This window comes from Rhipicephalus microplus, chromosome 5 (genome assembly GCF_043290135.1).
Source record: "Rhipicephalus microplus isolate Deutch F79 chromosome 5, USDA_Rmic, whole genome shotgun sequence".
Classification (NCBI taxonomy): domain Eukaryota; kingdom Metazoa; phylum Arthropoda; class Arachnida; order Ixodida; family Ixodidae; genus Rhipicephalus; species Rhipicephalus microplus.
Window position 1 is genome coordinate 162,125,047 of NC_134704.1, and position 13,173 is coordinate 162,138,219.

The 13,173-nt window shown below is 45.7% G+C and overlaps 6 non-coding genes across 6 annotated transcripts; all 6 read right to left on the reverse strand.

The window, feature by feature from the left end:
* Nucleotides 1–57: 57 nt before the first annotated feature.
* TRNAW-CCA (transfer RNA tryptophan (anticodon CCA)) lies at nucleotides 58–129 on the reverse strand. The gene has a single exon. It is a non-coding gene; the product is annotated as a tRNA-Trp (tRNA).
* Nucleotides 130–5,137: 5,008 nt separating this feature from the next.
* TRNAW-CCA (transfer RNA tryptophan (anticodon CCA)) lies at nucleotides 5,138–5,209 on the reverse strand. The gene has a single exon. It is a non-coding gene; the product is annotated as a tRNA-Trp (tRNA).
* A 1,407-nt stretch (nucleotides 5,210–6,616) lies between these two features.
* TRNAW-CCA (transfer RNA tryptophan (anticodon CCA)) lies at nucleotides 6,617–6,688 on the reverse strand. The gene has a single exon. It is a non-coding gene; the product is annotated as a tRNA-Trp (tRNA).
* Nucleotides 6,689–8,101: 1,413 nt separating this feature from the next.
* Nucleotides 8,102–8,173, reverse strand: TRNAW-CCA (transfer RNA tryptophan (anticodon CCA)). Its single transcript has one exon. It is a non-coding gene; the product is annotated as a tRNA-Trp (tRNA).
* Nucleotides 8,174–9,792: 1,619 nt separating this feature from the next.
* On the reverse strand, nucleotides 9,793–9,864 carry TRNAW-CCA (transfer RNA tryptophan (anticodon CCA)). The gene has a single exon. It is a non-coding gene; the product is annotated as a tRNA-Trp (tRNA).
* A 2,474-nt stretch (nucleotides 9,865–12,338) lies between these two features.
* Nucleotides 12,339–12,410, reverse strand: TRNAW-CCA (transfer RNA tryptophan (anticodon CCA)). The gene has a single exon. It is a non-coding gene; the product is annotated as a tRNA-Trp (tRNA).
* Nucleotides 12,411–13,173: the final 763 nt, after the last annotated feature.

Consider the following 13,173-nt stretch of genomic DNA (forward strand, 5'->3'; position numbering starts at 1 on the left):
GTCATTGTAGACAGACAAATAAGCAGATAGGCAGATGAAAATATGTAAAAGAGAACTTGACCCGAACGTGATTCGAACACGCAACCTTCTGATCTGGAGTCAGACGCGCTACCGTTGCGCCACCGAGTCCGCTTAGGGTAGGCGTTCGAACACACGTGGTAGCATGTTTTTTCGGCCTTTTGTCGATGAAGCACAGGTAAAGAGACAAGTCATTGTAGACAGACAAATATGTAGAGAGACAGAATGATGAAATAAGAAAAAAGGAAATTTGATCCAGACGTGATATAAGCTCGCAACCTTCTGATCTGTAGTCAGACATGCTAACATGTCGCCACCGAGTCCGTTTAGGGTGGCCGTTCGCACACACGTGGTAGCATGTTTTGCTCGGCCTTCTGTCGAGGAAGCACAGCTAAAGAGAAGAGTCATTGTAGACAGACAAATAAGTAGTTAGACAGATAGATAAAAATATTAAAGAGAGACTTTTACCCGGACGTGATTCGAACACGCAACCTTCTGATTTGGAGTCAGACGTGCTACCGTGTCGCCATCGAATCCGCTTAGGGTAGTCGTTCGCACACACGTGGTAGCATGTTTTGCTTGGCCTTCTATCGATGAAGCACAGGTAAAGAGACAAGCCGTTGTAGACAGACAAATAGGTAGATAGACAGATGAAAATAACAAAAACGAGAACTTAACACGGACGTGATTCGAACACGCAACACTCTGATCCGTAGTAAGACGCGCTACCGTGTCGCCACCGAATCCACTTAGCGTAGCCGTTCGCACACACGCGGTAGCTTGTTTTGCTCGGCCTTCTGTCGATGAAGCACAGGTAACGAGACAAGTCATTGTACACAGACAAATAAGTAGATAGACAAATAGAAGAAAATAAGAAAAAAGAGAATTTGACCCGGACGTGATTCGAACACGCAACCTTCTGATATGGAGACAGACGTGCTACCGTGTCGCCACCGAGTCTACTTAGTGAAGCCGTACGCGCACACGCGGTAGCATGTTTCGCTCGGCCTTCTGTCGATGAAGCACAGGTAAAGAGACAAGTCATTGTAGACAGACAAATAAGTGGATAGACAGATGAAAATACTAAAAAGAGAATTTGACGCGGACGTGATTAGAACACGCAACCTTCTGATCTGGAGTCAGACGTGCTAAAGTTGCGCCACCGAGTCCGCTGAGGGTAGCCATTCGCCCACACTTGTTAGCATGTTTTGCACAGCCTTATGTCGATGAAGCACCGGTAAAGGGACAAGTAATTTTAGACAGACAAATAAGTAGATAGACAGATAGATGAAAATAATAAAAAGAGAATTTGACCTGGACGTGATTCGAACGTTTAACCTACTGATCTGGAGTCAGACGCGCTACCATTGCACCTCCGAGTCCGCTCAGGGCAGCCGTTCGCAGACACGTGGTAGCATGTTTTGCTCAGGCTTCTGTCGATGAAGCACAGGTAAAGAGACAAGTCATTGTAGACAGACAAATGAGTAGATAGACAGATAGATGAAAATAATAAAAAGAGACTTTTACCCGGACGTGATTCGAACACGCAACCTTCTGATCTGGAGTCAAACGTGCTACCATGTCGCCATCGAATCCGTCTAGGGTAGCCGTTCGCACACACGCGGTAGCATGATTCGCTCGGCCTTCTGTCGATGAAGCACAGGTAAAGAGACATGTCATTGTAGACAGACAAATAAGTAGATAGACAGATGAAAATAATAAAAAGAGAATTTGACCAGGACGTGATTCGAACACGCAACCTTCTGATCTGGAGTCAGACGTGCTACCGTGTCGCCACCGAGTCCGTTAGGTAACCATTCGCACACACGTGGTAGCATGTTTTGCTCGGCCTTCTGTCGATGAAGCACAGGTAAAGAGACAAGTCATTGTAGACATACAGATAAGTAGATAGACAGATAGATCAAAATATTAAAAAAGAGGATTTGACCCGGACGTGATTCGAACACGCAACCTTGTGATCTGCAGTCAGACGTGCTACCGTATCGCCACCCAGTACACTTAGTGTAGCCGTTCGCACACACGCGGTAGCATGTTTTGCTCGGCCTTCTGTCGATGAAGCACAGGTAACTAGACAAGTCATTGTACACAGACAAATAAGTAGATAGACAAATAGAAGAAAATAAGAAAAAAGAGAATTTGACCCGGACGTGATTCGAACACGCAACCTTCTGATATGGAGACAGACGTGCTACCGTGTCGCCACCGAGTCCACTTAGTGAAGCCGTACGCACACACGCGGTAGCATGTTTTGCTCGGCCTTCTGTCGATGCAGCACTGGTAAAGAGACAAGTTGTTGTAGACAGACAAATAAGTAGATAGACAGATGAAAATAATAAGAAAGAAAATTTGACCCGGACGCGATTCGAGCACACAACCTTCTGATCTGGAGTCGGATGCGCTAACAGTTCGCCACCGAGTCCATTTAGGGTAGCCGTTCGCACACACGTGGTAGCATGTTTCGCTCGGCCTTCTGTCGATGAAGCACAGGTAACGAGACAAGTCATCGTAGACAGACAAATAAAAAGATAAATAGATGAAAATTATAAAAAAGAGAATTTAACCCGGACGTGATTCGAACACGCAACCTTCTGATCACGAGTCAGACGTGCTACCGTGTCGCCACCGAGTCCGTTAGGTAACCATTCGCACACACGTGGTAGCATGTTTTGCTCGGCCGTCTGTCGATGAAGCACATGTAAAGAGACAAGTCATTGTAGACATACAGATAAGTAGATAGACAGATAGATGAAAATAATAAAAAAGAGGATTTGACCCGGACCTGATTCGAACACGCAACCTTGTGATCTGGAGTCAGACGTGCTACCGTATCGCCACCGAGTACACTTAGTGTAGCCGTTCGCACACACGCGGTAGCATGTTTTGCTCGGCCTTCTGTCGATGAAGCACAGGTAAAGAGACAAGTCATTGTAGACAGACAAATAAGTGGATAGACAGATGAAAATAATAACAAAAAGAATTTGACCCGGACTTGATTCGAACACGCAACCTTCTGATCTGGAGTCAGACGTGCTAAAGTTGCGCCACTGAGTCCGCTTAGAGTAATTGTTCGCACACACGCTGTCGCATGTTTTGCTCGGCCTTCTGTCGATGAAGCACAGGTAAAGGGACAAGTCATTGTAGATAGACAAATAAGTAGATAGACAGATAGATGAAAATACTAAAAAGAGAATTTGACGCGGACGTGATTAGAACACGCAACCTTCTGATCTGGAGTCAGACGTGCTAATGTTGCTTGCGCCACCGAGTCCGCTTAGGTTAGCCGTTCGCCCACACGCGGTAGCATGTTTCGCTCGGCCTTTTGTCGATGAAGCACAGGTAAAGAGACAAGTCATCGTAGACAGACAAATAAAAAGTTAAACAGATGAAAATAATAAAAAAGAGAATTTGACCCCGACGTGATTCGAACACGCAACCTTCTGATCACGAGTCAGACGTGCTACCGTGTCGCCACCGAGTCCGTTAGGTAACCATCCGCACACACGTGGTAGCATGTTTTGCTCGGCCTTCTATCGATGAAGCACAGGTAAAGAAACAAGTCGTTGTAGACAGACAAAGAGGTAGATAGACAGATGAAAATAACAAAAACGAGAACTTAACACGGACGTCATTCGAACACGCAACTCTCTCATCCGTACTAAGACGCGCTACCGTGTCGCCACCGAATCCAATTAGCGTAGCCGTTCGCACACACGCGGTAGCTTGTCTTGCTCGGCCTTCTGTCGATGAAGCACAGGTAACGAGACAAGTCATTGTACACAGACAAATAAGTAGATAGACAAATAGATGAAAATAACAAAATAGAGAATTTGACCCGGACGTGATTCGAACACGCAACCTTCTGATATGGAGACAGACGTGCTACCGTGTCACCAGCGAGTCCACTTAGTGAAGCCGTTCGTACACATGCGGAAGCATGTTTCGCTCGGCCTTTTGTCGATGAAGCACAGGTAAAGAGACAAGTCATCGTAGACAGACAAATAAAAAGTTAAACAGATGAAAATAATAAAAAAGAGAATTTGACGCGGACGTGATTCGAACACGCAACCTTCTGATCACGAGTCAGACGTGCTACCGTGTCGCCACCGAGTCCGTTAGGTAACCATTCGCACACACGTGGTAGCATGTTTTGCTCGGCCGTCTGTCGATGAAGCACAGGTAAAGAGACAAGTCATTGTAGACATACAGATAAGTAGATAGACAGATAGATGAAAATAATAAAAAAGAGGACTTGACCCGGACCTGATTCGAACACGCAACCTTGTGATCTGGAGTCAGACGTGCTACCGTATCGCCACCGAGTACACTTAGTGTAGCCGTTCGCACACACGCGGTAGCATGTTTTGCTCGGCCTTCTGTCGATGAAGCACAGGTAAAGAGACAAGTCATTGTAGACAGACAAATAAGTGGATAGACAGATGAAAATAATAAAAAAAGAATTTGACCCGGACTTGATTCGCACACGCAACCTTCTGATCTGGAGTCAGACGTGCTAAAGTTGCACCACTGAGTCCGCTTAGAGTAATTGTTCGCACACACGCTGTCGCATGTTTTGCTCGGCCTTCTGTCGATGAAGCACAGGTAAAGGGACAAGTCATTGTAGATAGACAAATAAGTAGATAGACAGATAGATGAAAATACTAAAAAGAGAATTTGACGCGGACGTGATTAGAACACGCAACCTTCTGATCTGGAGTCAGACGTGCTAATGTTGCTTGCGCCACCGAGTCCGCTTAGGGTAGCCGTTCGCCCACACGTGGTAGCATGTTTTGCACGGCCTTATGTTGATGAAGCACAGGTAAAGGGACAAGTCATTTTAGACAGACAAATAAGTAGATAGACAGATAGATGAAAATAATAAAAAGAGAATTTGACCCGGACGTGATTCGAACATTTAACCTACTGATCTGGAGTCAGACGTCCTACCGGGTCGCCACAGAGTTGACTTAGTGTAGCCGTTCGCACACACGCAGTAGCATGTATTGCTCGGCCTTCTGTCGATGAAGCATAGGTAAAGAGAGAAGTCATTGTAGACAGACAAATAAGTAGACAGATAGTTGAAAACAATAAAAAGAGACTTTGACCTCGACGTGATTCGAACACGCAACCTTCTGATCTGGAGTCAGACGCGCTACCGTTGCGCCACCGAGTCCGCTTAGGGTAGCCGTTCGCACACACGTGGTAGCATGTTTTTTCGGCCTTCTGTCGATGAAGCACAGGTAAAGAGACATGTCATTGTAGACAGACAAATAAGTAGATAGACAGATGAAAATAATAAAAAGAGAGCTTGACCCGGACGTGATTCGAACACGCAACCTTCCGATCTGGAATCAGACGTGCTACCGGGTTGCCACCGAGTCCATTTAGGGTAGCCGTTCGCACACACGTGGTTGCATGTTTTGCTTGGCCTTCTATCGACGAAGCACAGGTAAAGAGACAAGTCGTTGTAGACAGACAAAGAGGTAGATAGACAGATGAAAATAACAAAAACGAGAACTTAACACGGACGTGAATCGAACACGCAACCCTCTGATCTAGAGTCAGACGTGCTAAAGTTGCGCCACTGAGTCCGCTTAGAGTAATTGTTCGCACACACGCTGTCGCATGTTTTGCTCGGCCTTCTGTCGATGAAGCACAGGTAAAGGGACAAGTCATTGCAGATAGACAAATAAGTAGATAGACAGATAGATGAAAATACTAAAAAGAAAATTTGACGCGGACGTGATTAGAACACGCAACCTTCTGATCTGGAGTCAGACGTGCTAAAGTGGCGCCACTGAGTCCGTTTAGTGTGGCCGTTCGCACACACGTGGTAGCATGTTTTGCTTGGCCTTCTGTCGAGGAAGCACAGCTAAAGAGAAGAGTCATTGTACACAGACAAATAAGTAGATAGACAGATAGATGAAAATAATAAAAAGACACTTTTACCCGGACGTGATTCGAACACGCAAACTTCTGATCTGGAGTCAGACGTGCTACCGTGTCGCCATCGAATCCGCTTAGGGTAGCCGTTCGCACACACGCGGTAGCATGTTTTGCACGGCCTTATGTCGATGAAGCACAGGTAAAGGGACAAGTCATTTTAGACAGACAAATAAGTAGATAGACAGATAGATGAAAATAATAAAAACAGAATTTGACCCGGACGTGATTCGAACATTTAACCTACTGATCTGGAGTCAGACGCGCTACCGTTGCACCTCCGAGTCCGCTCAGGGCAGCCGTTCGCACACACGTGGTAGCATGTTTTGCTCGGCCTTCTGTCGATGAAGCACAGGTAAAAAGACGTCATTGTAGAAAGACAAATAGGTAGATAGACAGATAGATGAAAATAACAAAAGAGAGAACTTGACATCGACGTGATTCGAACACGCCACCTTCTGATCTGGAGTCAGACGTCCTACCGGGTCGCCACCGAGTTGACTAAGTGTAACCGTTTGCACACACGCAGTAGCATGTATTGCTCGGCCTTCTGTCGATAAAGCATAGGTAAAGAGAGAAGTCATTGTAGACAGACAAATAAGTAGACAGATAGTTGAAAACAATAAAAAAGAGAATTTGACCCCGACGTGATTCGAACACGCAACCTTCTGATCTGGAGTCAGACGCGCTACCGTTGCACCACCGAGTCCACTTAGGGTAGCCGTTCGCACACACGTGGTAGCATGTTTTGCTCGGCCTTCTATCGATGAAGCACAGGTAAAGAAACAAGTCGTTGTAGACAGACAAAGAGGTAGATAGACAGATGAAAATAACAAAAACGAGAACTTAACACGGACGTGATTCGAACACGCAACTCTCTCATAAGTAGTAAGACGCGCTACCGTGTCGCCACCGAATCCAATTAGCGTAGCCGTTCGCACACACGCGGTAGCTTGTCTTGCTCGGCCTTCTGTCGATGAAGCACAGGTAACGAGACAAGTCATTGTACACAGACAAATAAGTAGATAGACAAATAGATGAAAATAAGGAAATAGAGAATTTGACCCGGACGTGATTCGAACACGCAACCTTCTGATATGGAGACAGACGTGCTACCGTGTCACCAGCGAGTCCACTTAGTGAAGCCGTTCGTACACATGCGGTAGCATGTTTCGCTCGGCCTTTTGTCGATGAAGCACAGGTAAAGAGACAAGTCATCGTAGACAGACAAATAAAAAGTTAAACAGATGAAAATAATAAAAAAGAGAATTTGACCCGGACGTGATTCGAACACGCAACCTTCGGATCACGAGTCAGACGTGCTACCGTGTCGCCACCGAGTCCGTTAGGTAACCATTCGCACACACGTGGTAGCATGTTTTGCTCGGCCGTCTGTCGATGAAGCACATGTAAAGAGACAAGTCATTGTAGACATACAGATAAGTAGATAGACAGATAGATGAAAATAATAAAAAAGAGGATTTGACCCGGACCTGATTCGAACACGCAACCTTGTGATCTGGATTCAGACGTGCTACCGTATCGCCACCGAGTACACTTAGTGTAGCCGTTCGCACACACGCTGTCGCATGTTTTGCTCGGCCTTCTGTCGATGAAGCACAGGTAAAGGGACAAGTCATTGCAGATAGACAAATAAGTAGATAGACAGATAGATGAAAATACTAAAAAGAGAATTTGACGCGGACGTGATTAGAACACGCAACCTTCTGATCTGGAGTCAGACGTGCTAATGTTGCTTGCGCCACCGAGTCCGCTTAGGGTAGCCGTTCGCCCACACGTGGTAGCATGTTTTGCACGGCCTTATGTTGATGAAGCACAGGTAAAGGGACAAGTCATTTTAGACAGACAAATAAGTAGATAGACAGATAGATGAAAATAATAAAAAGAGAATTTGACCCGGACGTGATTCGAACATTTAACCTACTGATCTGGAGTCAGACGTCCTACCGGGTCGCCACAGAGTTGACTTAGTGTAGCCGTTCGCACACACGCAGTAGCATGTATTGCTCGGCCTTCTGTCGATGAAGCATAGGTAAAGAGAGAAGTCATTGTAGACAGACAAATAAGTAGACAGATAGTTGAAAACAATAAAAAGAGACTTTGACCCCGACGTGATTCGAACACGCAACCTTCTGATCTGGAGTCAGACGCGCTACCGTTGCGCCACCGAGTCCGCTTAGGGTAGCCGTTCGCACACACGTGGTAGCATGTTTTTTCGGCCTTCTGTCGATGAAGCACAGGTAAAGAGACATGTCATTGTAGACAGACAAATAAGTAGATAGACGGATGAAAATATTAAAAAGAGAGCTTGACTCGGACGTGATTCGAACACGCAACCTTCCGATCTGGAATCAGACGTGCTACCGGGTTGCCACCGAGTCCACTTAGTGTAGCCGTACGCGCACACGCGGTAGCATGTTTCGCTCGGCCTTCTGTCGATATAACACTGGTAAAGAGACAAGTCATTGTAGACAGACAAATAAGTAGATAGACAGATGAAAATAATAAGAAAGAGAATTTGACCTGGACGCAATTCGAACACGCAACCTTCTGATCTAGATTCGGACGCGCTAACAGTTCGCCACCGAGTCCATTTAGGGTAGCCGTTCGCACACACGTGGTTGCATGTTTTGCTTGGCCTTCTATCGACGAAGCACAGGTAAAGAGACAAGTCGTTGTAGACAGACAAAGAGGTAGATAGACAGATGAAAATAACAAAAACGAGAACTTAACACGGACGTGAATCGAACACGCAACCCTCTGATCTAGAGTCAGACGTGCTAAAGTTGCGCCACTGAGTCCGCTTAGAGTAATTGTTCGCACACACGCTGTCGCATGTTTTGCTCGGCCTTCTGTCGATGAAGCACAGGTAAAGGGACAAGTCATTGCAGATAGACAAATAAGTAGATAGACAGATAGATGAAAATACTAAAAAGAAAATTTGACGCGGACGTGATTAGAACACGCAACCTTCTGATCTGGAGTCAGACGTGCTAAAGTGGCACCACTGAGTCCGTTTAGTGTGGCCGTTCGCACACACGTGGTAGCATGTTTTGCTTGGCCTTCTGTCGAGGAAGCACAGCTAAAGAGAAGAGTCATTGTACACAGACAAATAAGTAGATAGACAGATATATGAAAATAATAAAAAGACACTTTTACCCGGACGTGATTCGAACACGCAAACTTCTGATCTGGAGTCAGACGTGCTACCGTGTCGCCATCGAATCCGCTTAGGGTAGCCGTTCGCACACACGCGGTAGCATGTTTTGCACGGCCTTATGTCGATGAAGCACAGGTAAAGGGACAAGTCATTTTAGACAGACAAATAAGTAGATAGACAGATAGATGAAAATAATAAAAACAGAATTTGACCCGGACGTGATTCGAACATTTAACCTACTGATCTGGAGTCAGACGCGCTACCGTTGCACCTCCGAGTCCGCTCAGGGCAGCCGTTCGCACACACGTGGTAGCATGTTTTGCTCGGCCTTCTGTCGATGAAGCACAGGTAAAAAGACAAGTCATTGTAGAAAGACAAATAAGTAGATAGACAGATAGATGAAAATAACAAAAGAGAGAACTTGACATCGACGTGATTCGAACACGCAACCTTCTGATCTGGAGTCTGACGTCCTACCGGGTCGCCACCGAGTTGACTTAGTGTAACCGTTCGCACACACGCAGTAGCATGTATTGCTCGGCCTTCTGTCGATAAAGCATAGGTAAAGAGAGAAGTCATTGTAGACAGACAAATAAGTAGACAGATAGTTGAAAACAATAAAAAAGAGAATTTGACCCCGACGTGATTCGAACACGCAACCTTCTGATCTGGAGTCAGACGCGCTACCGTTGCGCCACCGAGTCCGCTTAGGGTAGCCAATCGCACGCACGTGGTAGCATGTTTTTTAGGCCTTCTGTCGATGAAGCACAGGTAAAGAGACCAGTCATTGTAGACAGACAAATTAGTAGATAGACAGATTGATGAAAATAAGAAAAAAGGAAATTTGATCCAGACGTGATTCAAACTCGCAACCTTCTGATCTGTAGTCAGACTTGCTAACATGTCGCCACCGAGTCCGTTTAGTGTGGCCATTCGCACACACGTGGTAGCATGTTTTGCTTGGCCTTCTGTCGAGGAAGCACAGGTAAAGAGACAAGTCTTTGTAGACAGACAAATAAGTAGATACACAGATAGATAAAAATAATAAATAAGCGAATTAGACCCGGACGTGATTCAAACTCGCAACCTTCTGATCTGGAGTCAGACGTGCTACCGTGTCGCCACCGCGTCCGTTTAGGGTAGCCGTTCGCACACACGTGGTAGCATGATTTGCTCGGCCTTCTGTCGATGAAGCACACCTAAAGAGAAGAGTCATTGTAGACAGACAAATAAGTAGATAGACAGATAGATGAAAATAACAAAAAGAGACTTTTACACGGACGTGATTCGAACACGCAACCTTCTGATCTGGAGTAATACGTGCTACCGTGTCGCCATCGAATCCGCTTAGGGTAGCCGTTCGCACACACGCGGTAGCATGATTTGCCCGGCCTTCTGTCGATGAAGCACAGGTAAAGAGACAAGTCTTTGTAGACAGACAAATAAGTAGATACACAGATAGATGAAAATAATAAATAAGCGAATTTGACCCGGACGTGATTCAAACTCGCAACCTTCTGATCTGGAGTCAGACGTGCTACCATGTCTCCACCGCGTCCGTTTAGGGTAGCCGTTCGCACACACGAAGTACCATGATTTGCTCGGCCTTCTGTCGATGAAGCACACCTAAAGAGAAGAGTCATTGTAGACAGACAAATAAGTAGATAGACAGATAGATGAAAATAACAAAAAGAGACTTTTACACGGACGTGATTCGAACACGCAACCTTCTGATCTGGAGTAATACGTGCTACCGTGTCGCCATCGAATCCGCTTAGGGTAGCCGTTCGCACAGACGCGGTAGCATGTTTTGCTCGGCCTTCTGTCGATGCAGCACAGATAAAGAGACAAGTCATTGTAGACAGACAAATAAGTAGATAGACAGATGAAAATAATAAGAAAGAGAATTTGACCCGGACGCGATTCGAACACGCAACCTTCTGATCTCGAGTTGGACGCGCTAACAGTTCGCCACCGAGTCCACTTAGGGTTGCCGTTCGCACACACGTGGTAGCATGTTTTGCTCGGCCTTCTATCGATGAAGCACAGGTAAAGAAACAAGTTGTTGTAGACAGACAAAGAGGTAGATAGACTGATGAAAATAACAAAAACGAGAACTTAACACGAACGTGATTCGAACACACAACCCTCTGATCTGGGTAAGACGCGCTACTGTTGCGCCACCGAGTCGCTTAGGGTAGCCGTTCGCACACACGTGGTAGCATGTTTTTTCGGCCTTTTGTCGATGAAGCACCGGTAAAGAGACAAGTCATTGTAGACAGACAAATAAGTAGACAGACAGAATGATGAAAATAAGAAAAAACGATATTTGATCCAGACGTAATTCGAACACGCAACCTTCTGATCTGGAGTCAGACGTGCTACCGTATCGCCACCGAGTACACTTAGTGTAGCCGTTCGCACACACGCGGTAGCATGTTTTGCTCGGCCTTCTGTCGATGAAGCACAGGTAAAGAGACAAGTCATTGTAGACAGACAAATAGGTGGATAGATAGATGAAAATAATAAAAAAAAAGAATTTGACCCGGACTTGGTTCGAACACGCAACCTTCTGATCTGGAGTCAGACGTGCTAAAGTTGCGCCACTGAGTCCGCTTAGAATAATTGTTCGCACACACGCTGTAGCATGTTTTGCTCGGCCTTCTGTCGATGAAGCACTAGTAAAGTGACAAGTCATTTTAGACAGACAAATAAGTAGATAGACAGATAGATGAAAATAATGAAAAGAGAATTTGACCCGGACGTGATTCGAACATTTAACCTGCTGATCTGGAGTCAGACGCGCTACCGTTGCACCGCCGAGTCCGCTCAGGGCAGCCGTTCGCACACACATGGTAGCATGTTTTGCTCGGCCTTCTGTCGATGAAGCACAGGTAAAGAGACAAGTCATTGTAGACAGACAAATAAGTAGATAGACAGATAGATGAAAATAACAAAAGAAAGAACTTGACATCGACGTGATTCGAACACGCAACTTTCTGATCTGGAGTCAGACGTCCTACCGGGTCGCCACCGAGTTGACTTAGTGTAGCCGTTCGCACACACGCAGTAGCATGTATTGCTCGGCCTTCTGTCGATGAAGCATAGGTAAAGAGAAAAGTCATTGTAGACAGACAAATAAGTAGACAGATAGTTGAAAACAATAAAAAAGAGAACTTGACCCCGACGTGATTCGAACACGCAATCTTCTGATCTGGAGTCAGACGCGCTACCGTTGCGCCACCGAGTCCGCTTAGGGTAGCCGTTCGCACACACGTGGTAGCATGTTTTTTCGGCCTTCTGTCGATGAAGCACAGGTAAAGAGACAAGTCATTGTAGACAGACAAATAAGTAGATAGACAGATTGATGAAAATAAGAAAAAAGGAAATTTGATCCAGACGTGATTCAAACTCGCAACCTTCTGATCTGTAGTCAGACATGCTAACATGTCGCCACCGAGTCCGTTTAGTGTGGCCGTTCGCGCACACGTGGTAACATGTTTTGCTTGGCCTTCTGTCGAGGAAGCACAGCTAAAGAGAAGAGTCATTGTACACAGACAAATAAGTAGATAGACAGATAGATGAAAATAATAAAATGACACTTTTACCCGGACGTGATTCGAACACGCAAACTTCTGATCTGGAGTGAGACGTGCTACCGTGTCGCCATCGAATCCGCTTAGTGTAGCCGTTCGCACACACGCGGTAGCATGATTTGCTCGGCCTTCTTTCGATGAAGCACACGTAAAGAGACAAGTCTTCGTAGACAGACAAATAGGTAGATACACAGATAGATGAAAATAATAAATAAGCGAATTGGACCCGGACGTGATTCAAACTCGCAACCTTCTGATCTGGAGCCAGACGGTCTACCGTGTCGCCACCGCGTCCGTTTAGGGTAGCCGTACGCACACACGCGGTAGCATGTTTTGCTCGGCCTTCTGTCGATGCAGCACTGGTAAAGAGACAAGTCATTGTAGACAGACAAATAAGTAGATAGACAGATGAAAATA